This window comes from Lissotriton vulgaris, chromosome 8 (assembly GCF_964263255.1).
Source record: "Lissotriton vulgaris chromosome 8, aLisVul1.2, whole genome shotgun sequence".
NCBI classification, from domain to species: domain Eukaryota; kingdom Metazoa; phylum Chordata; class Amphibia; order Caudata; family Salamandridae; genus Lissotriton; species Lissotriton vulgaris.
This window is the reverse complement of record NC_141696.1, coordinates 1278821256-1278848451: the sequence shown is the minus strand read 5'-3', so window position 1 is coordinate 1278848451 and position 27196 is coordinate 1278821256. Positions and strand designations below refer to the sequence as shown.

At 50.8% G+C, this 27196-nt stretch overlaps 1 protein-coding gene and 1 pseudogene across 2 annotated transcripts in view; both read right to left on the bottom strand.

Annotated features, from left to right (window-relative positions):
- SKA3 (spindle and kinetochore associated complex subunit 3) overlaps positions 1 to 27196 on the bottom strand; it is a 627619-nt gene that overhangs the window by 354743 nt on the left and 245680 nt on the right. The window lies entirely within an intron of this gene.
- Positions 15816 to 16611, bottom strand: LOC147698611 (polyadenylate-binding protein-interacting protein 1 pseudogene; annotated as a pseudogene).

The window sequence follows — 27196 nt, the reverse complement described above, 5'->3', positions numbered from 1 at the left end:
CTACTCGGAAGCTGTTTGTCAGACATCATCTTTATTGCAGCATGCTGGTGGGGCTGGGAACAGAAAGACACTCTCAATCTAGTATCAGTGCCAAACGCGTTTCGAGAGTCAGAGGCTCTCTTCATCAGTGGCTTGGTAAGTTAAAATGAAGCAGCAGCATGATACATTTTCAAATAGTTAGCACCTGCCCTCCCTTGGGCGTGGCCTTACACGGCTTTCTGGGTGCTGTAGTTTCAAAGTTATTAAATCCAAGTGGATGCGCCCTTCATAAACATTGTCCAAATATACTTCCCAGTCTGGTGACAGTGACACATTCTGACCTCGACTCACCCTGCTTTGTTGTTGCAACAAGGTGCGGTAACGCACGCACGCCTGGATAGCGTTCGCTCCCCTTCCGCCTGTAAGTGCTGTAACCAATGTTCGTAACAGCCAGGTTGAAAAATTCTCTCAAAGGGCCAAGTCCGCGACTTTGGAGAGCCGCTATAAATCCAACCACATCCAGGACCCAACATTGGACTGGCCACTCGGAAGCTGTTTGTCAGACATCATCTTTATTGCAGCATGCTGGTGAGGCTGGGAACTGGATGTGGTTGGATATATAGCGGCTCTCCAAAGTCGCGGACTTGGCCCTTTATATATATATATATTATGTGAAGCTCCAAAGTCCGGAAGCACAGCACGTACAGCCACACGAACAAACAGGAACCAGCGAGACCCAGGAAGGTGCAAATTTTCTTTTAGTATTCAACCCAGCACCAGTCCGCCATATATATATATATATATATAAATACAATTTCTATGGCAAAATGAAACCCCTCATTTTGTTCCTTTTCAAACTAAATGTATTAAGTGTTACCACTTTATTCCAATCAAGATGACTTCAGGTGTGCCATACTTTTGTCATAAGTAAGTTTGTTAGCGTTCTAGTTGTTCTTTAGAACACTCTGGGACATTCTGTCATTGGGCTATAGTTGGGCTACATCTGGCTGATATTTGGGCTACATTTGTTTTTTTTTGTCTCTGGTGGCCATCTATGGGCTACATTTGGGCTCTAATATATATAGCCCAATGTAGCCCAATATATATTTTTTCAAAGTTAATTTTCGTAAAAACCACTGGAGCACATATCTTGAGACATAGCAAAGGCACATCGGGCTACCAGTCCCTACAATTTTGCCAAGTTTGGTGGAAATCCATTCAGCCGTTCGGGCGCAAAGTGAGGTCGACCGCCCTATGGAAATTAACATGGGGAAAACACGTTTTGGGACCCCCCTTTTATCTCGGCCCCCGCTTGACGAATCCCCCCCAAACTTTTAGGGCAGGACCGGAGCTCCGCGAGGCAAATTTGAGGAAATTTTGAGGCAGATTCGTCAACCGGCGCCAAAGTTATTCACAATAGAATTTTGAGATTTTGCATTGAAAAAAATCCTAACTATAACTACCTACTGGCGACCGCCAGTAGGTAATATATATATATATATATATATATATATATAAAAAATAAGCAATTGCAGCCTTATCAACATCAGAGCTGTATAATGCTGTAAGAAATCCCCATTATATCATAACACAAGCATAAGAAACAGGAGAAACCAACAGCAAAACATGTTTTGAAACGGTTTTAATGCTCAGCAGTCAGTAGAAAACTCGCACATAGGACTGAAGCAGATACAGCTCCCAGGCTGCATTGCAAAAGCACAGTCTAAAAAGACTGAAAAGCTAACTCATAGCAACAGAGATAAACTGGCACCGTGCCTTTAAGGCAGTCATGACCCCCAGCTTCCCATCATGCCTCAGGGGTGACAGTTAGGTCAGTTGTTCTTTGCGGTGACTCAAAAAACAAAGAGTTACCAATAACTTTAAAATACCAGAATCCTTTGCCCGGGGAGGTGGGAGGGTTGCTTATGACTTTGATGAGGATACCCCTGGAAGATAACTAGGATTACAGGTAAGTAAGTTCTCTTCCAGGGGATCCTCATCAATAGTCATAAGCACTAGAATAGAATAGCGAGCGTCGCCTCATCCACCTGCGGGCAAAGGAATTTAACAGTAAATTAACCAATCAGCTTAGATAACCAAGCCTGTAAGATAGATCACTATCCGAAAAGATGCCACAAGGAGGTTTGGCCCACTTTGGTATAAGCCCGGGAATCGGATTCTAGACAGTAATGCCTTGTGAAGGTGTGAACCGATCTCCAGGTCGCAGCCTTGCAAATCTCTGACATTGGAACATCATGCAAGAAAGCTACTGTGGCCGCTTTTCCCCTAGTGGAGTGTGCTTTAGGAGACAAGAAGGGTTTATGAGCCAGCTGGTAAGCAAATTTTATACAGGACACTATCCATCTAGAAATGGCTCTTTTAGAGGCTGGGGAGCTTGTTCTCATGGCACCATAATTTAAAAACAATTGATCCGATTTGCTTATGCCCTTGGTACCCTCTAGGTAGAATTTAAGCACTATTTTGAGGTCGAAGTCCAAGGAATGTAGCGACTTCTCCGCAGGAGTCGCAGGGTTTGGAAAAAAGGATGGCAGGGAGATTGACTGATTAATATGAAATCAGATACAACTTTAGGCAGAAAAGAAGGGTGAGCCCTTAATACAACCCTGTTGTGGTGAAAAACGGTGTAAGGCTCTTTTGCACACAGCGATTGGATTTCACTTACTCTGCGTGCTGATGTTATCACTACCAGGAAAGCGGCCTTCCACGTCAGATGCTGTAAAGAGGCACTGTGAATAGGCTCAAAAGGAGGACCCATTAATTTGGACAACACCAGAGTCAACTCCCATGGAGGAGAAGGGTTCCGAACAGGGGGATGTGCGTTCTTCAACCCCTGTAAGAAGTCCTTAACCACCTGCATTTGGAAAACGGAAGGTTGGCTGGGTGATTTTCTGTACGCCGTAATCGCTGACAAATGAACCCTGATTGAAGCATATTTCAAACCAGCTTCAGCTAAATATAGAAGGGAAGGAAGGAAGACATCCTCCTGCCCCTTCGTAGGGCCAAAGTGATTTTCAACCCACCAAATGAAGAACCTCTTCCACTTGAACGAATATGAGGCCTCTTAGCCTCTTTCAAAATGTACATGCAATCCTGCGGAATTTCAAGTGTCCGTATTGAAGGACCTCAGGAGCCATCATGCCAAGTTCAGTGAGGTAAGGCTGGGATGGAGAATCTTCCCGTCCATCTTGGTCAGTAGGTCCGCTCTGTAAGGCAGTCTCCTGTGTGGGAGCACTGACAACTGAATAAGGTCCGGGTACCACCACTGCCGCGGCCAGTCTGGAGCTATCAGAATCATCTTCAAGTTGGATCTGATGAGCTTGGACATGACCTTCGGGATCACAGGCAGAGGAGGAAAGGCGTAGACAAATGTCCCTGACCAATCCATCAAAAGTACGTTCCCCCTTGACCCTGGACGGTGGAATCTGGATGCGAAGGCGTGGCATTTTAGGTTTTTGTCTGCAAACAAATCTATTGATGGACGACCCCATTGATGGAAAAGATCTGCCAACACCTCGTCATGTAGCACCCAGTCTGGCTGATCTTCGAAGTGCAGACTGAGTGGTTCTACTTTGACATTCTGCCCTCCTGGAAGGTGCACTGCTACTATGGAGAGGTTTCGAGCTAGTAGCCAGTGCCAGATCGCTTGAGCCTCCAAGGAGAGAGGGCGAGAGCGTTTACCACCCTGCTTGTTTAGATAAAACATGGTGGTCGTGTTGTCTGTTTGGATCAGAACCGAGCTGGACTTGATCGAAGCTAGAAAGGCTTTCAGAGCAAGGTGGATTGCTCGTAGCTCCACATGTTTATGTGGTAGGACTGTTCCTTTGTGGTCCACTGGGCCTGCATTTGAAGGCACCCCATGTGTGCCCCCCATCCTTGCAGAGATGCATCCGTTACCAACGATTGCACTGGAACTGGCTGGTGAAAAGGGACTCCAATCAACAGATTCTGAGGCCGAGTCCACCACTTGATGGATGATTTTGCTGCTTGGGAGAGCACTATCCGATCATCCCATTAGTCTTCTAGATCTTGCTGCAACGGTCGCATTCTCAGCCGGGCGTTTGGGATGAGAAATATGCAGGAGGCCATTGACCCCAGCAGAGATGCAACTTGTCGGACTGTTTGTTGAATGTTTTGTCTGGAGCAGAATCCTGCACTCCTGCTGCATTGAAGAAAGTCTCTCCTCCGAAGAAAACGCTCTTCCTTTGTTTGTACCCAGAGTCGATCCTAGATAATGGATAGTCTGAGTGGGCTGCTGCACGGACTTCTCCATGTTGACATGAAGGCTCAGATCGTGTAAATGCTGCAGACAAACTTGGAAGTCGCTCTTTACTTGTCGAGGAGATGGCCTTTGAGAAGCCAATTGTCCAAGTAAGGGTAGACGAACAGACCTCTTCTGTGAAGGGCGTCTGCCACCACTGCCATGCCCTTGGTAAAGACTCGTGGGGCAGACTTGAGCCCGAAGGGTAAGACTTTGTACTGATAATGTATGTGTCCGATCACAAACCTCAGATACTTGCGATGACGCGGAGCAATGGGTATGTGGAAGTAGGCATCTTGGAGGTCCTCCGAACACATCCAAACTCCTACTTGCAGATATGGACATATTTGATGAAGGACCAACATGCAAAACTTCTCCTTCACGATGACTCTGTTCAGTAGGCAAAGATCCAGGATAGGTCTGAACTTGTGCTCCTGATCTTTTTTGCGGTACAAAAGGGGGTCGTAATGGACGGAGCATCTGAACCAATCAAACACTCACACCCAGTCAAAAGATCTGGGTTTAATCCATCACCGTTCTTTAGCCCACTCTGCCACCCCAGTTCAGACATGGCTATATGCAAATCAGTCTCATGGGAACAGTCCAGCCCGAACTGCCAAGCCATGCCTTTCCTGGACCGGAAACAAGCTTCCGAGGACCGGTTTCTGGAATTCCAGCCGTCTTCAGCCCGGCTTGCTTGAATCCAGTGGCAAAGTGAGCAAGGGACTCACGTCTGAGCATACCCTGCCACACTTATGGCGGCCAAAAGCGGTACAAAAGGGGGTGGTAATGGACGGAGCATCTGAACCAATCAAACACTCACACCCAGTCAAAAGATCTGGGTTTAATCCATCACCATTCTGTAGCCCACTCTGCCACCCCAGTTCAGACATGGCTATATGCAAATCAGTCTGACCCTGTGCCTCATGGGAACAGTCCAGCCCGAACTGCCAAGCCATGCCTTCCCTGGACCAGAAGCAAGCTTCCGAGGACCGGTTTCTGGCATTCCAGACGTCTTCAGCCCGGCTTGCTTGAATCCAGTGGCAAAGTGAGCAAGGGACTCACGTCTGAGCATACCCTGCCACACTTATGGCGGCCAAAAGCGGTACAAAAGGGGGTGGTAATGGACGGAGCATCTGAACCAATCAAACACTCACACCCAGTAAAAAGATCTGGGTTTAATCCATCACCGTTCTTTAGCCCACTCTGCCACCCCACTTCAGACATGGCTATATGCAAATCAGTCTGACCCTGAGCCTCATGGGAACAGTCCAGCCCGAACTGCCAAGCCATGCCTTCCCTGGACCGGAAACAAGCTTCCGAGGACCGGTTTCTGGCATTCCAGCCGTCTTCAGCCCGGCTTGCTTGAATCCAGTGGCAAAGTGAGCAAGGGACTCACGTCTGAGCATACCCTGCCACACTTATGGCGGCCAAAAGCGGTACAAAAGGGGGTGGTAATGGACATCTGAACCAATCAATGGCAGTTCGGGCTGGACTGTTCCCATGAGGCACAGGGTCAAACTGACTTGCATATGGCCATGTCTGAACTGGGGTGGCGGAGTGAGCTAAAGAACGGTGATGGATTAAACGCAGATCAGTTGACTGGGGGTGAGCGTTTGTATTGTCAACGCTCCGTCCATCATCCCCTTTGGTTTTTCTTTGTTCGCCCTAAGTTGGCAGGGTATGCTCAGACGTGAGTCCCTTGCTCACTTTGCCCCTGGATTCAAGCAAGCCCGGCTGAAGACGGCTGGAATGCCAGAAACCGGTCCTGGGAAGCTTGATTCCGGTCCAGGGAAGACATGGCTTGGCAGTTCGGGCTGGACTGTTCCCATGAGGCACAGGGTCAGACTGATTTGCATATGGCCATGTCTGAACTGGGGTGGCGGAGGGGGCTAAAGAACGGTGATGGATTAAACCCAGATCAGTTGACTGGGGGTGAGTGTTTGTATTGTCAACGCTCCGTCCATCATCCCCTTTGGTTTTTCCCTGATCTTTTTTGGGCACAAGAAAGTACCTGGACTAGACTCCCTTCCCCCGCTGAGAGGAAGGAACCTCTTCTATGGCTTGCTTTTGTAGAAGGGTTTTCACTTCCTGTCGGAGCAACTTTAGTTGTTGAGGACGAGATCTTGTTGGAGGAATGTCCTTTGGAAGCACACAGAAACGTAGTGTGTAACCATTGCGCAGTATATTGAGCACCCAACAATCTTTTGTGATGCTGCATTACTCTGCCAGATGATGTGAAGCACTTCCTCCCACTGGAGTGGGCAACGGCGCCAGAGGAAGCCACTGCTCATGGTTTTCCTCCTGATCTAGCCGTGGTAGAGGACTGTTGCTGGTGACCACCTCTACCTCTTTTCAATTAAAGTCCCTGATATTGCGACTTGCCTTGGTTTTTCCCTTGGGACCATTGAGGGGTTTGAACCCTCTGTTGGTATCCCTTGCGCTGGTTGGGTCTGTATCGACGTTTGTATTCTTTTTCTTTGAGGGTGTCAAGCTCTGCTTTCATTCTGCCCATATCCTCATCTGTATGAGTGCCAAACAGAGAGTAGCCAGAAAATGGGAGATTTAGTATCCTCTGTTGTGCGTCCAGCTTGAGTCCTGTCCGCCTCAACCATGAGGATCTTCTGGGGCAGACTCCATGAGCATACGAATGCGCCAATAACGTAGCGCCGTCCGCTGCCGTGCTGATCATTTGGTTTGCAACAAGTGATGCCACGGTGATGATCTCATCAAAGTCCTTCTGATCCTCTTTTGGAAGCTTCTCCTTGAAGCGGTCCAAGAAGTCCCACAAGGCCCTGTCATAGCGGCCTAACAAAGCAGCCGCACTGGAGACCTATAGCGATGAAGCCGCCGAGTTGCAAACCTTACGTCCCCAAGAGTCCTGGGACCTGCTTTACTTATCGGGGGACCGATGAAGATGCAGTGACAGCATGAGTCTTCCTCACTACCGCAACGATCACGGAGTCTGCAGGCGGATCAGTCTTCAAGAAGACGGGGTCTGAGGAAGCCGCCTTGTACTTCTTTTGGATTCGAGCCGGTACTGCCTTGATCGTAGCTGGCGTCAGGGAGGTGTCCATTACAGGGTCTAGAATCCCTGGAACCAAGTGGAGCAATGGACGAGACGCCGCCTTCTGATGCAGAGTCTCAAAGATCATTGTTGTCGCCACCTGAGGGGCAGACATTTCGATGTTTAGCTTCTGAGCCCCTCTCTGAAGCACATCGTGGTAGGTGTTGATATCATCTATCAGAGACACCCTCGAGCTAGGGCTGTCCGATAATGTAGGGAAATAATCCCTCTTCGACGATAGGGTGGAAGAAGACCACGACGGTGTCCTTCTACTTCTGCGATGGGAACTATGTCTTCGTCCCCGCGACCTGTCTGTGCGTTCCTCTCATCTGGGGGAATGTGATCTGTCATGCCTTAGTTCTCAGGGTCTGCCTAAGTCGTTCGCCACGTCTAGGGGAACTCGACCTGTCCACTTCCTGCACCAATCTTTATAAAGGTGACCTATGGATGGGACTGGCATATTCTTGCATCCACTGTGTCGCCCCAGTATCCTTCCAGTGATGCAAGGGGAGAAGCCATCTCGGGGACAAGTGCACAGCAGAGGAAGTCTCCCTTTGCTGTGATGGAGACTGATGAGCAGAACTGCTGGCTTCTGGAGAGGCTGATCTCGTAGAAGGGTGTCAAGAGGAGTGAGAGGAAGAATGGCGCGAAGCTGATTCCGTCACCAGAACCACTGATCCTTCCATAGATCTCACTGAGGTAGGCCTTGACGTCGGGCGTGCGCCTCTCGACGTCGAACCGGACCGTCTCCTAGACGTTGATCTCCGGTCTGATGTGACCGGTCTCGATGGTTCCTTACTCCTCGACGTCGGTGCCGACGACGCCTGACATCCCTTCTGCTTGACGTTGAACGTCGACCCGACGGCAACTGCCGCCGTTCCGACCCAGATGAAGGGTCTCTGCACCTCGACGTCGAACGTAGCTTTGAAGACGTCGGAGGAGGGCTCCTCTTCTTCGGCGCGGAACGGCATCGTGACGACGGCGGAGGGCTCTTCTTCCTCGACGCCGAACGCCGTCAAGACGACGGCGGAGGGGTGTCTATCCTCGACGCCGAAGGTCTTCGAGATGTCGGCAGAGGGGTGTCTATCCTAGATGCCGAACGTAGTCGAGACGACGGCGGAGGAGTTCCCATCCTCGACGCCGAACGTCGCCGGGTTGACCACGGCGGAGGACTCTCGCCCCTCGACGCCGATGGACTTGCGACGACGGAGGGGAACCTGCTCTAGATGCCGAACGTCGTGCTGACGACGGTGGAGGGCTTCTACTCCTTGACGCCGATCGTCGCCGGCGGCCTGATACTCCTCGACGCCGATCGTCGCCGAGTTGACGATGGCTTCTGTTCCTCAAAGCAGATCGTCGCCGGGTTGACGACGGCGGAGGGTCATGAGTCTTCGACAACGTACCTGATTGACGATGTCTTCTCGACGGCGAGCCCGCTGTTGATGGTCTTTTCTTAGACAAATGACCTACCGGTTGTTGATTTTTCAGCGCCGAGCCCAACGCTGAAGTAGAAGGGTGAGAGGTCTTGCTTCTTGATTGTGATCTAGACCTCTTGGTACCCTTCCTCACCGGAGACCTTCCTCTTCAAGATTTTTCTGCCAACTCATACAGGCGAATCCTTTCTCTGTCCTTCAAAGTTCTCTTGGACAGGGTTTGGCAATGAGGACAGGTCTTAGGGTCATGGTCTTCAGGCAAACAAAGGATACAGACACCTCATGAGAGTCTGTTTTGGCATTCTTTTTACTACAAGAAGGACAAGAGTCAAAAAGAGAGGGTATTTTGAGTGGTAAAAGAGCCTTACTTCAGAAAGTGGAAGACGTTTAAGTAAGTCAAAAGAGTTATGAAAAACAAAGATTATATCTGACTAAAATCAGAAAGAAGTGAAGCTGTGTAACCAGGATCCTTCCTGAAGGAGCCGGAAAGAACAACTGACCTAATTGTCACCCCTGAGGCATGATGGGAAGCTGGGGGTCATGACTGCCTTAAAGGCACGGTGCCAGTGTATCTCTATGTTGCTATGAGTTAGCTTTTCAGTCTTTTTAGACTGTGTTTTTGCAATGCAGCCTGGGAGCTGTATATGCTTCAGTCCTATGTGAGAGTTTTCTACTGACTGCTGAGCATTAAAACAGTTTCAAAACATGTTTTGCTTTTGGTTTCTCCTGTTTCTTATGCTTATGTTAGGATATAATGGGGAGTTCGTACAGCATTATAAGGCTGAAATTGCTTATTTTTATATATATGTATATATATGGAAATACATATATGTGGGGCACATATATGATTGTGTTTCTGGGGTCCCGCGCATGGGCGGGTATATTCTAGTGCTTATGACTATTGATGAGGATCCCCTGGAAGAGAACACATGGGTGCAAAAAGATGTACTACCTGTATACGAGCGCAGCTCCAACGGCCCTCGAATAAACAGAATAGCGTCAGCTAATTTGTTCGGGCGCCGACATTAAGCACCATCACAAACAAATCTGAAAGAGCAAATAGTACATGTACCAATCTCCAATATAAAGGAATCAGCTGTGACTCAAGCACTACCAAATTAGTATTAACACCGCTGTACAGTTCAGAGGGTAACCATGACAGTGTTAAGCGCTCCAATTACTCCGTCTTTTCAAAGTTATTACAAATTTGAGCAACATAACCTCAGAGGACATTCTGTGCATTGAATTTATAACACCTCCGGAACGTTTTAAGGGCAGGGAGTCCACAATAATCACGCTGAAATCATCTACACTGGCGGAACTAATCATGAGCAATAACAACACTTTTTAAGACTGAGGTATAGTGCTGTCGAGACTCACGAGACTCAAATATCCGTCCCCTTAAAACTTCAAAAAGAGCCCAAAATCAGGCACACAAGTACCTACAGTGTCTTAAAGGGAATAGGGCCCTTACAAACCACACCCATACAGTGTACAGTGAGCATATCAAGAACGTTTATAAATAAAGGGGTTCCAACTGGAAAAGTAATCATGGGTCATGTGAAGGAAAAGAACAAACCAGACTGGAATTAGATAGCCCCCTTCCTCTCCAGCAACCGGCAATATCGCTCCTAGCCCCAGTAAACCACTTGTTAATCACAACACAGAACTAAATATACTTTCATGGATGTAGAAAGATGGAATCTTACTGCATGGTTACCCCCATTTTTTGCCTGGTATTTTGCTGGTTTACGACTTAGTTGGACTGGGATCCTGCTATTCAGGGCCCCAGTTTATCTGCTTTCTCTCTAAATTGGTTCCATGTACATTAGGTACATACCAGATTGGTTACTGAGTTACCTTGTGAGCCCCTAGTATATGGTACCTTAGGTACCAAGGCATAGGTACCCCAGAGACCTACCAGGGGCTGAAGCATGTATTATGCCTCCCCTGGGAAGCCTTCCAAAATGGCACCACAGGTCTGCACTGGCAGCCTAGGTAAGGTGGTGTAAGCACCCCTTACTTAGATATAGTGTACCTATATCTACCTATACATACAGACACATATTAACCTATAAGTCACTCCTATGGCAGGCCTTGACAATGCTGAAGGCAGAGTGCTTGGTTTTGTGTGAGAGGGTGCCCTGGCATGAGCTGCGCCCCGCTTTCGGAAATCCTTCCTTATAGCTGTTCTATGATATAGCCATACCATATACTCTTAAGTGCATTATAATCCTCGCAGTTAATGTTAACTTTGGTTTGGCTTTATCAAAACATCTCATGTTTGGTGTCAAACACTTTGGAATACTACCCCCCACCAGTTCTGGTGGTGGGGGTAGCATTCCACCCTTCTAGAGGGAGAAGACATGTACACACTGGTATACCGGTTAAAGTTAAACAGAGCCCCAGCATCACAAAATGGATGCTGCTGCCACAGACACGAGTATGACCTCCTGCTGCTGGACGAAACTCCGGCAGGGGAGGCCTGGACAATAGGTTTCCTGTCCAGGGAGGCGCCAGCACCTCCCCAGACAGGCTTTAGTGTATTGGGGCAGGGTGGGTTGCATTCAGTAAATGCTTTTCAGACACTGCCTGGGGCACACAAGGTGCTCCATGCATTTCCCGGTTCAAACCGGTTGCTGGGGCACTCAGCCCCAGCTCTGGTCGCGAAACTGGACAAAGGAGAAGGGGTGTAACCACCCCCTCCCCAGGTCCTCCCATAGGTGGGACCTTTGAGTCAGTCCATCCCCTAAACTTAGTATAAGTATAGGACCCCAGTCCCTAGGACTTTAGATTACCCTGGACGAAACTCTGCAACATATATCTTGGACCTTAGACATTCCATTTCAACTGGAAGATGGAAGAAATCTCCCTTGAGGTCAAGGAGTGACCTCCCTGTTCAAACAGGCACCTAAGAGCATCTTGCCGGTCTGCATTTTCGAGGCTCCCGCTGGATCCCGAAGAATCTGCGACACAGGACACGGACTTCCAGACATCTGAGGCCGGCACGAGATCCCAGCAAAGCTGAGATCCGCAGCCGTCACGAGAGACGTGGTACCAGAACTCCTGGACATCCTGCAATTTTGCAACTGCAACTACTTTCCGAAGTTTCCCGAAGCTGTGCATTGGGCTATTTGTTGCCCTTGCCCCAAGCAACTTTTGCACAGAAGCTGAGAGGCCAACACTCCACGAATGTCCCGTGAGTCCCCTTTCTTCACCTCAGCTTGAGGCTCCTTCGCGATCTCTAGTCCGTTGGCTAGTGGGTCCCCACGAAGGATAATCCATTGTTACTTGGGTTTTCCTGGTTGCTCCAGACGTGCCCGGACTCCCCTCCAAAGGGTGAGTCCCTCTGACCTTGCTGGTTTGCACCGAAGCCAATCTTATCTTGTTGCATGGGTTGCTGTTGCCAAGGCTTGTTGGGTCCAATCCGGATTCTGACGCTGCAGCACTCGACATCCTTCGTGGGACAGCTCGAATCCAGCACCTGGTCATCGTCGACGCCTCCTGGTCCTCGTGGCTTAGGATTCAAGCTTCACCTACTTTACCAGGAAACACCCGACATTGGCTGGCATCTTCCTGTCGCCATCCGGTCACTGACTAGTGACCCAGACTCTGTCCCCTCTGCTTTCAGGTTCTTCCACCCAGACAATTTTCCTCTGGTCGCCTGCAGCACTTCTTCGCAGCTCTCCATTGGAATCGACGACGATACCCGAAACCAAAAGACACCTATGCACCCGGCTTCCCTGGGTGAGGTAACAAGAGTACTCCGGTGCTCCCGTGGGTCTTGACTCTCGAAGTGTCTAAGTCTAAAAGAGTTCCATCGTAGTTCACCCCGAAGTGTCCTGAATCTTTAAAATTGTGGCTTGTAATTTCTCCATAGAAGCCAATAGGTGTACTGCGGCTGTGTTTAGACACGGCACGCGTTCCCTGTGGGCCTCCTGCGTCCCTACCGTGGGTGGTTCCTGGTTGCCCCAGCGGTTCTACAGGCCCTAGGCCTAGCTTCTATCCCTCATGTGGTTCTTATACCACTATTTTAGTATATGGTTTGTGAGGCCTCTAGGGCATAACGTATACTGTGCTATTTACTGTGTGCTATTTAAAGTCCTTGTATCATACGTTTGCCTCTTGCCTCATAAAGAGACTAGGGAGTTGTGTTTAGAATAAATACATATATATTTGATATATACCTTGTGTGGTGTACTTTCATTTGACCATTCAAGAGATTATAGAATGGTAAAACAAACTGCTTTACATTCCTTCAAGAATTAGCTTGAAGGTTGCTCTCCACAGCTACCACTAGGATAGCTTTATATAAAGGTTGTCTAAAGCTGCCATCAATAAGGGTAGTTTGGACTAGTGCAAGGTGCCCACTAGAATAGTGGACATCATATGCCAGGCCAACTTCTCACAATGGAAAGTAGCCGGACTGTCTAGAGTACTCAACCTGCCCCCTGCAAGATCCCGGATTGTAGCCTATGACGTACTTTGTTTTCAAAAAACCTGTTCATTAAGTCCAATAACCATACCAGGCTTTTATGAAATCCATCACCCTGCAAATAAAAATAATATATTCGGAAGGCCCTCTGGTAGCCTATCAACAGCGGTTTAGAGCTAAAAGTTTTTAAAAAATCCAACTGAAAATGGCATGACACAAGTCATCTTAATTCAGGGTGCAAAAATCATGAGTCATAAGATGAGAATTCTGTTGATAAACCTTTATTTTAACAGCTTTGGTTCAATACGGGCCAAAAAGATTATACAGTTATGCGACTCAATAGAAGACGTTCTCTGTGATCACCCTAACCATGAGTTTTATTGCCATGAAAACATCCTGTTCAGGTAACTGTACATAAAATAAACTATATTATATACATACTAATTTTAAAAACTTACAAGACCATAAGTATACATTTTTGGCAAGCTCGGCAAAGAGATATGCTATGTTTTGAACATTCAGTATTGAATCAACTGAACATCACTAATTTTGTTAAACTGTGATAGGTGTCCTTGGGTTACATTCTGCTAAACACCAGGCCTACATTCAGTGTTCACTGTTTCCTCTTCCGCTCGGATTCTAAGCAGAATTTTTAAAATGCTTCTTCAATTTCTGGGTCCATCTCATCATAGTCAAAATAAAGATCTCCACCAGCTGATAAATCTGTTCCATTTTGTTCAAATTCCGTAATTAAATCTTCTCTATCAAGTAGCTCCTGATACTTCTCTTGATAGTCTGGGTATGCTGCAGTAAATGGGACTCCATCAGATGTATAAAACGTTGGTTCATTCCTAAAATTCCGGTGCGTAGGTTCCGTAGGAAGTTTGTTCTCGCAAAGGTACGATGCGACGATCTTTGGAGATGCGACGATCTCCGGGGCGATGATGCGCGGGCCAGCGATGAACTTCTCTCTCGCAGCTCCTCGATGCGATGGCTTCGGCGAGGACTCTCACAGCGACGTGATTCGGTCCGCAAGCAGGCGGTGCGGCAATCTCACCCAGCGACGACAGGCTCTGCGACGACAATCGCAGAGATGTTAGACTTCCCGCTCCGATCGGATGCGTCCCGCAAATGAAGGATGCGACGGCTCTGACAGAGGCAACAGGCGCTGCGACGATCTCGACCTTCGTAGCGGCGGGAATCTTCTCGCACTGTCGGGGATGCGCTCCGCAGCGAGCGATGCAATAACTTTTCTTTAGCAAAGTCTCTCAAATCTTAGTTTCCCGCTTCCCAGCACAGGTACAACTTCCAGAGGCACCACACATGTGCCACGCACTCCTGGAAGGACAGAACTCTCTTAGTAGAGCTAAGGGGAAGCTGAGGGTGAAGTCATTTTGTTCCTGGGACTTCAGAACAGGAAGCCAGCTCTTCTCAGGCCCTTGGAGATTCCTTCAAGCAAGGGGACACAGCACAGCAAAGTCCTTCCCCTCTTCTTGGCAGCAAAGCAACAGGAGGGCAAGTCAGCAGAGCAACAGCTGGACAATCTTCCTTCTTCAGTTTCAGCTTTCTCCTTGGCAGAGGTTCCTTCTTGATTCCAGGATGATCTAATTTTCTGTTGTCAGGGGTCCTGTACTTATACCCCTAAAAGTCTTTGTTCTCTTTGTGCAAGTGGGCCCTGAGCCCGGTCTGAACTTGAGCACTTTGTTTTCCTAGCTTCTCCTTTCCTTTCAGAGTGAGGGACAGGGTCGTCGGCCGCCCAGCAGGAGGTGGAGCCAGCCTTGTGGAAGGCAGGCACAGCCCTATTCAGGCCCAGGTGCTATCTCCTCCCCCCACTCAAGTTGCAAATGCAGTCATTCAGCCTAGGGCTGACTCAGCGAGCCTCCTGGGGAATCCCCAGCCCCTGTCACTCTCAAACCAGACAGTCAATACACAAACAGGCCAAGACACACAGAAGGGTCAGACAAGAGAACAGCAACCTTCTAAAAGTGCTGTTCGCAAACACAGGATTTAAAAACAACCTTTCCTAAAAGATGTGTTGTTAAATTCTGAGTTCAGGGATACTAGACTCTTATGTCCTATCTTGTTCCTATGAGAAGAAATGCTGGTAGCCACTGTAGTCCCCCATGTTAGCCTATGGAGCAAGATAGCCTTACAATAGTGAAAAACGAAAATGGCTGTAATTCACTACCAGAGCATGTCACCTGCACCAGTACATGCTCTACCTTTCACATACACTGCACTCTGCCCAGGGGGGTACCTTGGGCCTTCCATAGGGGTGGCCAGTGTGCACAAAAAGGGAAGGGTTAGGCCTGGTCAGTGGGGACACTGACCAGGAGGACATGGCAGTTCACAGGCTGCACACAGGCACTGTGGTGGCAGGCCTGAGACACCATTTTGGGGCTACTCATGTGGGTGGCACAATCAGTGCTGCAGGCCCACTAGTAGCATTCGTCATCATCAGCCCTGGCACACCCAGTGCACTTTACTAGGGACTTCTTGGTGATACCAATATGCCAATCATGTATATCCAATCACAATAACAATTTATACAGGGAGCATATGCACTTTAGCACTGATCAGCAGTGGTAAAGTGCGCAGAGTACTATTGCCAACAGCCACGGGTCAGGAAAAATAAGGGAGGAAGAAGCAAAAAGTTTGGGGATGAGCCTGCAAGAAGGGCCAGTTCCAACAGGCAGTCAGTAATTCCCACAAAGCACCCTGAAGGACTTCGGCTCGTGCAATCTGCCCTTTTGCTCCCTTAACCTCAAGGTTCAAATAGAGCTCCCCCAAGAACAGAATGAATGCATGAAATCTCTTTTGAGTTGCATCATCTCCTTTTGCAGCCTCATCTCTTTTTTCATATTCTGTTTGGCATCTCTTTAGCAATAACTGTCTGAAGTTTCCAGTGGATGGATTGATGGTTAGATGATGAGACAAATAGTTGCACAAACGGGCTCCCATGTAGGAGAAATTTGGAAGAGATGTTGCCTTCTGGTAGAGAAGTTCAACAAGTTCCTGTAAAGTATTTTCTGTAATGACCCAGCTATTAAGGAGTTGTGTAAAATGGGTGATTTCCATTTCAAAAGTGCCTGGTTGTTCAATTAGATGATTTAGAAAGTCTTGAACATATTCTTCAAGGTTAGAATAAAGGAGTGCTGGAACATTATCATATCCATCGCCATAGTCTGTAAAGGCACTGCCATATCCTAGGGGATAGAACTCAGGCGCGTTCACAGACAATTGAGAAGCTACTGCAGTAGAATTTATAATTTGAGATTTAGACAATGCGGAGTTGCCAGAATTCTGTGCTAAAAATATATCCTGAGGTAGAGGACTCGATTGTGAATTCTGGGTTACAAACATATTGTTTCCTGGTTGAGGCGATTTTGGCGATCTCAAACGATCTGGCGCGCACTCTGCCGCCACTGGCAGGGTAGTCTTTGGTGGCCGGAGGGGCTCCTGTGCTGCTGCGGGGGGTCCTGGCTTCTGGTCCCCGCTCGGGTGCCGACAACCCGGGCCCGACCGCTCTGCAGCAGAGGCGCCGCCCGGCCGCGACCACCCTCTGGCAAGGCTGCCCGGCCCCGGCTGCTGCACAGGGGCCCTGCCCGGCCTGCTGGCGAGAGCTGCGAGCAGCTCCGCCCCAGGCTACGGCAATTCTGTGGCAATTTTAACTTCCATCCCTTGGGGGCCCCATTTCCTAAACACACTCCTGCAAGAACGCCACTTGAAAAACGACGTAGCTTGCTCAATAGATACACTCTTAAATCCATTCAACACACACTGGAACAAAGTACTACAAAACCTCAATTTCCCAAACCCCTTCAGTGGAGCAAGTACACTAGAAAATATGTTCATGTCACCCATTATTATGGAGCAGCAGTGCGGTTTAAAATTCAGTTACTCCACTCGAGCAACCATCTCACAGTCTGCTCTTAGCTACAATTAAAATCTATAAAATATGACTGCTTGAAGACGATTGGGTCTTCAAACGGATGAAACAAAAAAACTAATTTGCTGATTAAAATGGGGCCAAGTCTCCCTGGAAAAATTCGAACCTTGGAAATTTACTTGTGGCACCACTCTTCAGACGCAAAATGGACAAAGCCTATTTGCACATTGAGACACTATTATTAACGACAACCAGATCATAATAGGTCCAAAAACTTCTACTCCCAGGCTCAAAGCAAATCTCAGTCATCAAAAATGTCCAGTTACTGTAAGTAAGCAGAAGATTTCCAGGATGCAGAAATTTCTTACACAGACACACAACAAACCACTTAAAACTGACTTATTCCAAACAATGAAGGAACGAATAAAAACGCACAAACAGATGGTTTGTTCCATTAACCAAGCAAAAATGGAGAAAGAATGGCTACATGTATACTCCCCTTCTGGGCAAACGTAGCCACGCTGAGTTTTGGAGCTACATTAAAAATTAAACCTCCCGGAGGAGGAGCTACGCGCGGATCCAAGATGGACGCGTGAGCACAGGGCTCCCGAGACCCTTTCCGCCTCCCGCATCTATCCTGCTAAATATCCTGATTTGGACGACGGGTCATATTAGCTGATGCCCTGCTGACATATTATCGTTTTTCAGAAATTGATTTGGCCGCTGGGAACCGGACTCTCTGCGCCTTTGAACTTTGTGGCCTACACCAACGGACCTCCGCGGCCTTGAGTCTCTGAAGTACCCAGGTGGCAATTGAACAGCAGCGGCCTTTGAGATCCATCTGTTGCCCCTGTGGTACTTTCGGTTTCGCTTTTGGCTCATCATCCACTGGGATTCACCGTCTGCTGCGACTGTTGACCTCGCTCTGCTGCTGGCCCTACGTCTCTCTTCTCTTGCCCTCATCCCTACCTTTGTTGGTTGGTGTCTTGGGGAGCCATTCTCACCAGATCTCGAACGGCCCGGCTGGGCTCGCTAACTGGTATGGCGGGCAGGTCGGATAGTGAGAAGAGAGCCACCAGGGGGACATTCCGAGGAGGTGTAGCCCAGTCTAAAACTATCGACCGCTTCGCCGCCCGAAGGGGTCCCCTGGTGGAGTGGGCAAAGTTTCGGATGAGACTGGAGATGGCTCTCCTGGAATGGAAGACTTGACACTGCGGGATGTCATGGGTGCCATTGCCGGCGTTAAGACTTCAACGAGCCAGCAGTATGAGACCTTGGTTTCAAAAATAGACACGGTTGCGATTGAAGTTAACCTTATTAGAACGGACCTTGCGAAAACCAACGAGCGGGTCAAGTCGCTGGACATTAAGACCGCAAGCCCCACGACGGATGTATTGGATCTACAGGCGGAGGTTCGTACTCTCCGATCATCAAATGACTTGTTTGCCCGTCGGCTGGACGATTTTGAAAGCCGTGCCAGGCGTAACAACGTTCATATCATTGGTGTTCCGGAAAGTTCCTCGGAGCTCTCCATGGACCTTTTGGTGGAGGATCTAGTGCTGAATCATCTTGCGCCTAAGGGACTTAGCAACTTTTTCACTGTGGAGCGTGCTCACAGAGTCCCGGGTGGTAGGCCTAAACTGGGCGCTGCGCCGAGGCCAATTATTGCCAGGATTTTCAACTTTCGAGATAGGGACGCTATCCTGCAAGCATTGAGTACCAACGGACCTACGAAATTTGATAATGCATCGATTAACTTCTACCCAGATTTCACGCAGGCGGTGCAAAAACAGCGTATGAGCTTCACTGGTGTTAAAAGGCGCCTCAGGGACATGGGACTAAAATATGCCATGCTCTTCCCGGCTCGCTTGAGGATCCAGTACGAGGAGCGTGTGCTCTTCTTTGACCGCCCGGAGGTTGCAAGTGACTGGCTCGACACTTTGCCGACACACCGTGATGGACAAGATCGGTCGACGGGAGCCGAAGGTGGCCTGGAGGAACGGGTGGAGTGAGCCCTCACCGGCGGCCATTTATCTAGACTTTCAGCGGGGGTTTGATTATTATTTTGTGTATGACCTGTTGATTGCTAGGGGCGGGAGGGCTCGGGATTCTTCCTCCTCTAAGGGGTCTTTCTCTCTCTTTCCGTAGATTAGTTCAATGGGGCGACAGGCACATTGCAAGTTGGGGTGGCTTTCGGGTCTAACGCAGGGGTGCAGGGTGGGGGGTGTGTTTTGCGGGTTTCCTGGGGGGTGGGGGGCGGGGGGGCTTCTTGTCTATTTGTTTATCCCGAGGGTCTGTTTTGCTGCATACTTCGATCACTGTGTCTGTTTCTTTGGGGGGGGGGGCATAGCTCATGCTCTGGAAATGGGGGGTAGGGGGCTACGGGTGCTGAGTTGGAATGTTAACGGTCTGGGTGACAGGATAAAGCGGGGGATTGTTTTACAGTATCTGAAACGTCTTTCACCTGATGTAGTATTACTGCAGGAGACACATCTTATAGGAAATGCTTGCCAGGCAATGAACAGAAGGATACCGCTTGGTGGCGCATTCAGGATTCACTACTGGATCAAGGGGGGCGGGTGTCTTGGTTAGGAGTTCCCTCCCCTTGGAGATAGACGACACTGTGTTAGATGAAAGAGGCCGGTACGCGGCCATTACAGGTCGCTGGGAGGGGAAGACGATCTCTATTCTCTCTGTATATGTCTCACCGGGTTTACAGTCTGTCACATTTGCTGATCTGGGTAGGGTGGCGCTGAATTTCCCACTGGGTATGATGGTAGTTGGTGGGGATTTTAACTCGGTTGTTTGTGGTAGCGAAGATCGTCACCCCCCCCCCCCCCCCACCCTCCCCGGACTCTTTCGAGGTCGCAGTTATGGATGAGCGATTTCCTGAATGCATTGGGTTTAGTAGATTGCTGGAGGCACTTACATCATGGGCGGGCACAATATACTTTCTATTCGGGTGCACACGGAAGTCTCTCTAGGCTCGATTATATCCTATTGCCAGCGGCGCAGATGGTCTCTGTGAGGGAAATTCGCCATCTTGCTCGGGGGATCTCGGATCACTCGCCTCTCTGGCTTACGATAGATGTACAATTAGAAGCCGGGGGCCGGGTTGCCCCAATTAACCCCTGGCACCTACGTCATCCGAAAACAAGGGCTGAGGTAGTTAAGTGTGTAGACCATTACTTTGTGGAGAATGCTGGGTCGGTGTCCTCTTCGGTTTCCCTGTGGGAGGCCTTTAAGACTGTTGTGGGAGGCCTTTAAGACTGTTGTCCGGGGCCAAGCCCTTTCTCTGATTGCTAGCGCGAGAAAGTGCAAGAATGAGGAAGTGGTGAGACTGGAGACTGAAATTACGTCGTTGGAAGAGGAGTTGGGGTCTGAGGTCACACCAGAGGGTTTGCATGTTTTGGCCCTTAAACAAGCCGATTACAAGGCGCTGGTGACGTATGCGGCGAGGATGATGGGTCGTGAGCAACAGGGGCATTTGTACGATGTCGGAGATAAGGCTGGGAAGTTGATTGCATGGTTGGATAAGAAAGAAAGGCTGAATCGTGTGGTGCCTGTTGTGGTGAGTGAGGACGGTGAACGGGTCGTGGACCCGGATGGTATAGTTGCAGTGTTTGCTCAGCACTTTCAGAAGGTTTACTCGCCGGTTTCCGACAGGCCAGAGGAGGATTCACACTTGCTACTGGATATCGCGTTGCCTAGCCTCTCGGAGTCTGATAGAGAGCTTATGGAGGTGGATTTTTCTACTGATGAAATAGCGCTCGCTATTCGCTCCTTTCGTTCAGGGAAGGCCTCTGGTCCAAATGGTCTCCCGATAGAGCTGTATAAATTGTGTCCGGATAAAATAGCGCCACACCTTCGCCAAATGTTTCTGGAATCGCGTGATCTTGGGCTTTTTCCCCCGAGATCAGAGATTGGCTTCTATTGTAACTATTCATAAAGATGGGATGCCTCGTGATCAATGTTCTTCATACCGGCCGATTTCACTCCTGAACGTTGAACCCAAGATTTTGGCGAAACTCCTGTCGAATCCTTTGATCACGGTTATTGGTGATCTGATACACCCAGATCAGTCCGGGTTTATTCCTCACCGGAATACGGCTCTCAATTTACGCCGCCTCCATGGTGTGCTTGCAAGGGCGGGGTCGCTTTGCGAGTCGGCCATCTTGGTTTCGTTGGACGCCTCGATGGCCTTCGACATGATTGAATGGCCATATTTGTGGGCGGCACTTGCTAAATTCGGCTTCGGACCTCATTTTATCGGCTGGGTTAAACTCCTTTACGAGCAGCCAATGGCCCAAGTGGTTGTAAATTGTAGGGCTTCGGAGCCTTTCGTCCTTGGCAGAGGCACACGACAGGGATGTCCACTATCACCGCTCCTTTTTGGGCTTGCTCTTGAGCCTCTGGCAGCGTGGCTTAGGTGGGAACCGTCGCTAAAGGGCATTAGGTGGTCCTCTGATTTTGAGGACCGTATATCCCTATACGCGGATGATATCCTGTTATATCTCACTTCCCCTTGTAAATCCCTGGGAGTGCTGTTTGACGTATTGCGCTCCTTTGGAAGAAACTCGGGTTTGGCCATCAATTGGTCTAAATCCTGTATCTACCCACTCACTGCGGAGATGCCATTGTTGCCCCGTTTCTGTCCGATACCAGTATCGCGTGACGGCTTTAAATACTTAGGGATTTATATCTCCCTGGACTCAGCCATACGATATGAGAAGAATCTGCTCCCGCCACTCCACCGGCTTCGATCCGAAGTTACAGCATGGTGCGGATTGCCGTTGTCCCCGGTTGGGAGAGCGGCCTTGTTTAAAATGATGTCCCTTCCTCGCTTTTTGTATGCCCTTCAGAACACACTTGACCTGGTGCCTGCAAGCTACTTCCGGGAAATCGAGGGCCTCCAGAGGAAGCTGGTATGGGGCGGGCGACCTCGCATTGCGTTGGCGAAACTCACCCTACCCTGGTACGACGGTGGTATTGCGTTGCCCAACATAAAAAGGTATTACTGGGCGTCGCAACTGAGTGCCATCAACCATGGAATGTACGGCCCGGTCCCTAACCCGGCATTTGAGATGGATAGATGGCAGCTCCCGAGAGGAGACTATAACAGGGCGCTGTACTCCAGGTCGGCGGGAAAGTATTTAACCGGGCCTACCAGGGTTGCGGTACGAGTGTGGGGCGCGGCGACTGCTGCTACGGGGTGGACAGATTGGCTGACCAGAGCCACTCCGCTTTATGCGGCTGAGAGACTGGGCTGTCTTTGGAGAACGAAGGGGTTTGACAAGTGGGATCTCATAGGGATTAGCAAGGTAGGAGACCTCTGGATCAAGGACAGGATCAAATCCTTTGCGGAACTCCAACAAGAATATAGACTGGGCGATAGGGAGCACTTCCGCTACTTGCAGGTTCGTCACACACTTGTATCCGTTTTCCCTGTTGGTACTGATGTCCCAGAGTCCTCTCCCTTGGAAGACCGGGTGCTTGACGGGCATGTCCCGGACAGCATCATCTCCCTTATTTACAAAAAGCTGATTAATAATCGCTCAGATCTTCTTGTGCGGCTTCGTGAGGCCTGGACTGGTGATGGGCTGGAGCTGGACGATGAAGATTGGCAGGCTGCGATATCCTCTCCTAAGGAAGTAGCGATCCCGGCGCGTCTCCGACTGGTGCAATTGAAGATCCTACACTGTGTGTATGTTACAGGTCCACGTTTGCTGCGCATGGGTTATTCTATGTCAGGACCGGAGGCTTCAGATTATGCTATATCTTCCTTCGCTTTATTAACATAAAGACTCCACAGCAGCTTAGGAAAAGATATAATAAGAACAAAAAATGCTTTAAACATAAAGCATTGACGTAATGTTCAACAAAAAATCAACAACAACTCCCAAGAGTCTCTTTGCGTAACCATAGTCCATAGTCCTATTACTCTGTCCATCATCACTATATAACCGGACCTCTCCTCATCTTCCTCCTCTTTCTTCGCTGCTCCCGCAGCCAGATAAGTGCTTTTCTATTTGTCTTCTTTTTATCGTGATTGTCTTGTGTACGATCTTTTGGGGACTCCTTGCATGGTTTATTCCCTTTCAGAGTCCCCGGTTGCGGGAACGTTCTTCGTTCCTACGCGACTTTATTCCCACTTGTGTGCGGTGTGTACATAGACCGCACGGGGGCGGCCTGTCGTCTCGCCGACCCTCCGGCGCGCCTCCGCGGTGCGAGGAGCCGCGCCGTGGGGTCTGCTTGCGCAGGGGCCGTCCCTCGCGTACCCCTCTGACACCTGGTGATCCGGGTCTGTACTTTGTCAATTTTGACGCCCTCTGGGGTCGGTATAGCGGTTCTGACCGCGTGAAGCGCCTTCGGGCGAGATCTGTGCACCTCTTTACCCGTGTGTGGCCTAGCGCGCTTGAGGGGTACGTAGACCCGGTCCCGGCGAGGAGGGTCTGCGCGCTTGGGGGTTGGTGCTGCCCACCTGCCACGTCAGCTGGCCCAAAACGTGATCGCAGCCGCTGGGCCTGCCCACATTCGAGAACTTTCTCGGTTGCCGCCCTCTTGGGTGCCCCGCATTTGCCCTTGGTTCCGAGATGGAAGGGGAGTACGATGAGGAGGCTTGCCCCTATCTGCAGGACGATGAGTTCTATCAAGCGGTGGACAATTCAATCTATCGTTGTGTGACGGAGGTGGTTGGGCCCATGGAGGACCGCCTTTCCGCTCGCATCGTGGAGGAATGCGCGAAGCTGGCAGCGGCGCAGGTGCCTCCGTCCCCCGAACTCCCGGGGACGTCCGGCGGGTTGCCACCCGCTCCGAAGAGACCCCGTGGGGAGGGACCTTCATCGGAGGCCCAAGGCGTGGACAAGGGCGCTTTCGAGCGGCTTCGGGACGCCTTCCTGGCCAAGGCGACGGCGGTGCCCCCTGCACCCTTGGTGGACCCTGGCACTTCGGGCGACGTGTCTACGGCACCCGCCTCCCCGATCTACGACTCTCCGGACACGGATGACGACGGGGAGTCGACCCGTTCTTGGCTTCCGACGCCTTCAGCAAAGGAGCTGCCCCGAGACGAGTCGGGCATGCTGGACCCGGACGAGATCGTCCACCCCCGATCCGCGGCCTGGGCCCGGGGGGAGACGGTGGCGAAGTTTGTCGCGGGCAGGCTTCGCAAGCCCCTGGAGAAGGAGGCGAGGGGTTGCCTGCGGGGGGAATGCCCTCGGCCTACTCTGGAGGGGAAGGTGGCCATGACACCGGAATTGGACCCCAAGATGGCCACCTTCCTAGCGAAATTCATGAAGGACCCCCGGAAGGGGATCGACCGGTCCTGGCGGGCTTGCCAGGACAAGTTGTTGGATGCGGTCGGGCCCGCCACGAAGATCCTTGATATGGCGGAGGAGGCTCGAGCGAATGGCACCGCCATTTCACCGGAGGTGCTCTCCAACTGGGCCCAGAGGGTGATCGTATTTTTGGGCAACGCCAACTGTGCCCTGTCCACGGAGAGGCGGCGTTCGCTCCTTATCAAGCTGGATCCGAAGCTGGGGGACCTGGCCTCGTCGGAGGCAGGTGCCGTGGCTCAGGGTGGCCTCTTCGGTGAGCCTTTCATCCGCGAGCTGGGAAAGTTCGTGAATACGTTCACGTCGCTGGACAAGGCCCAGTCCAGCATCAAGAAGGTGTTCCACCAGCGTTTTTCTGGAGGGGCCGGTCGCGGCAGGGGCCGCGCGATCGGCCGTGGTCAGCAGACCAACAACCGTGGACAAGGCTCCGGAAGAGGTCAGTACCAGACCTCAGCCAACTACACCAACTTCTACCCCACGAGGGGACAACGCTATGGTGGCAGAGGGTTCAAGAAGAACTCCGGACAGGGACATGCCCCCGGTAAGTGTACTTTGCTTGGATCAAGTTCCGATTGGGGGGCGGCTGGCAAACTTTTACGGGGAGTGGGAACTGCTCACTGCCGACGCTTGGGTTTTGCAAACTGTAAGAGGTTTCCATATCGAGTTTTACGACCAGCCGACTCAGGCGAGGCCCCCGCGCCCGATGGTTTTTTCAGAATCCGACGCGCGATTGATAGACGGAGAGATCTCGGACTTGCTGCGCAAGGGAGCCATCCGTCTATCAACGCGCCACCCACATGGGTTCCTCAGCAACGTCTTCTTAGTAGACAAGACGGATGGGGGCAAGAGACCTGTGATCAATCTAAAAGAGTTCAATGGGTGGTTGGTCTACCGTCACTTCAAGATGGAGGGGATCCACCTCCTTCGAGACGTGCTCCTCCCTCGGGATTGGATGGTGCGACTGGATCTCAAGGATGCCTACTTGGTCGTTCCCATCCACCCCCCTCATCGTCGTTTCCTGCAATTCCTGTGGGACGACAAGGTGTTCGAATTCACCGCCCTGCCGTTCGGTCTTTCTTCGGCCCCGTGGTGCTTCACGAAGGTCCTCCACCCGGTAGGAGTTTCTCAGAAGTCAGGGGGTCCGTATGCTTGTATACTTGGACGACATTCTCCTCATGGGGCAGTGCCCAGAGGTACTGGCAGGCCAGCTGCGACAGGCTGTCGGCCTGCTTCAGAGACTGGGGTTCGTCATCAACGGCTCCAAGTCGGTTTTGGTTCCCACTCAGCAGATCACCTTTTTAGGTTTCGTGGTGGACTCGGTGCAGGCGGTCTTGAGCCTGCCGGGTCGGAAGGTCGCAAAGATACGACACCTGCTTCGGCAGACGATCGCAAGGGATCGTACGTCACTGCGCCATGTCGCCAAGGTGGTGGGCCTTCTCTCGTCCTCCATCCAGGCGATTTTCCCAGGCCCGCTGCACTACAGGGCTCTTCAACGCCTGAAGGCGCAGCATTTGCGCCGCGGAATGTGTTACGATCAGTGGGTCCCCCTCACGGACGAAGTGAAGGAGGAGATGTCATGGTGGCTGTCTCACATGGAGGCATGGAATGGGCGAGTGATCTTCGGGTCGGCTCCAGACCTGATCATAGAGTCCGACGCCAGCAGGTCGGGTTGGGGCGCCCGGTGCGGGGATTTTTCCACCGGCGGCGCCTGGTCGTCAGAAGAACAACAATTGCATATCAATTGTTTGGAGCTCCTTGCGGGCTCCTTCGCTGTTCGCTGTTGGACCAAAGATTCGGTCAAGGCTTGTGTCCTGCTACGGATGGACAATATTTCGGCGGTCCGGTATGTGAACCACCTAGGAGGTCCCCGTTCCCGCGCCTTGGCGGACTTAGCGAAGGACTTCTGGGATTATTGCCTGTCTCGTCACATTGCGGTGACGGCGGAGTATCTGCCAGGTCAGTGCAATCAGGTAGCGGATTGGCACTCTCGGCATCTCAGGGACGCCAGCCAGTGGAAACTGGATCCGGGAGTCTTCCGGTGGCTACACTCCCTTTGGGGCCCCTTCTCGGTGGACCTCTTCGCGTCCCGTCTCGACCACCAGCTGCCGCGGTTTTACAGCTGGAGGCCGGACCCTCTAGCGGAGGCCACGGACGCGTTCTTGCAGGATTGGAGTCGGGAACAGCCGTTTGCGTTTCCCCCGTTCTCCATGATCATGCGAACGACGGCTCAAATACGCCGCCAGGGTGCGGAACTGGTGTTGGTTACACCGCTGTGGAGGTCTCAAGTATGGTTTCCGGTTCTTCTGGAACTTTCTTGGGATTTTCCAATCCTACTCCCCCTGTTTCCTCTGCTCCTGACGAGCCCGGATAAGGAACCTCACCCTCTCGTCATGCAGAACACTCTCCGCCTCGTGGCGTGGAGGCTCTCAGGAGGCGCTGGACGCTCCCAGGCCTTTCGGGGTCAGCTGAGCACTTGCTCTCCAAAGCATGGGCCGATAGTACGACGAAGCGTTACAGATCCGCTTGGCTTAAGTGGATGCGTTGGTGTTTACGAAGGGATTTGGATCCCATGGTCGCCGGCCTTGTTCCCGTGCTAAATTTCCTGGCACATTTGGCCGACAAGGGTTTGGCCTATAGGACGATCAATGTTATCCGGTCGGCGATTTCTGCGGGCCATGATAACATCGATGGCCATCCGGTAGGGGAACACCCTTTCGTGTGCCGACTTCTGCGAGCTGTTCGCCTCGCACTGCCGCCAGAACCCAGGTACTCCGTCCTTTGGG